Source organism: Neopelma chrysocephalum, unplaced genomic scaffold, assembly GCF_003984885.1.
Source record: "Neopelma chrysocephalum unplaced genomic scaffold, ASM398488v2 Primary Assembly neopelma1_178587, whole genome shotgun sequence".
Classification (NCBI taxonomy): Eukaryota; Metazoa; Chordata; class Aves; order Passeriformes; family Pipridae; genus Neopelma; species Neopelma chrysocephalum.
The window spans coordinates 1-927 of record NW_020937383.1 but is presented as its reverse complement, the minus strand read 5'-3'; the positions used below and the strand labels follow the sequence as shown (position 1 = coordinate 927).

Here is a 927-nt window from a genome sequence, read left to right as displayed (position 1 = left end):
TCGGCTCCAAAACGGTCACTTTTACCCCTAAAATGGTAATTTTTAGCACAGGGAGGGGCTTCTTTAGGCACAAAACGGGTGTTTTAGGCATAAAAGTGATAATTTTTAGCCCCAAAATGTTCGGGCATCAGGTCTACCCATTAAAGTCAATGGGGAAAATGAGGCATCAGGTCTACCCATTAAAGTCAATAAGGATAAATGAGGCATCAGGTCTACCCGTTAAAGTCAATGGGAAAAATGAGGCATCAGGTCTACCTATTAAAGTCAATGGGGAAATGGGACATCAGGTCTACCCGTGAAAGTCAATGGGGAAAACGGGACATCAGGTCTACCCGTTAAAGTCAATGAAGGAAATGGGACATCAGGTCTACCCGTTAAAGTCAATGGGAAAAATGAGGCATCAGGTCTACCCGTTAAAGTCAATGAAGAAAATGAGGCATCAGGTCTACCCATTAAAGGCAATGGGGAAATGGGACATCAGGTCTACCCATTAAAGTCAATGGGGAAAATGAGGCATCAGGTCTACCCATTAAAGTCAGTGGGGATAAATGAGGCATCAGGTCTACCCATCGAAGGCAATGAGGAAAAAGAGGCATCAGGTCTACCCATTAAAGTCAATGGGGCAAACGGGACATCAGGTCTACCCATTAAAGGCAACAGGCAAAATGGGACATCAGGTGTACCCATTAAAGGCAATAGGGAAAATGAGGCATCAGGTCTACCCATTAAAGTCAATGGGGACAAACGGGACATCAGGTCTACCCATTGAAACCAATGGTACAAATGGACGCCAGGTCTACCTATTAAAGTCAATGGAGCGAATGGACACCAGGTCTACCCATTAAAGTCAATGGAGACAAAGAGGACACCAGGTCTATCCATTAAACCCAATGGGGTCCCACAGGTTCATCCCGTTTTTTTGGGGGC

The 927-nt window shown here is 45.0% G+C and overlaps 1 long non-coding RNA gene across 1 annotated transcript; it reads left to right on the top strand.

Annotated features, from left to right (window-relative positions):
* The first annotated feature begins 540 nt into the window (after positions 1 to 540).
* LOC113962439 lies at positions 541 to 856 on the top strand. Its single transcript, XR_003532557.1, has 4 exons — positions 541 to 560; positions 600 to 638; positions 717 to 756; positions 833 to 856. It is a non-coding gene; the product is annotated as an uncharacterized LOC113962439 (long non-coding RNA).
* Positions 857 to 927: the final 71 nt, after the last annotated feature.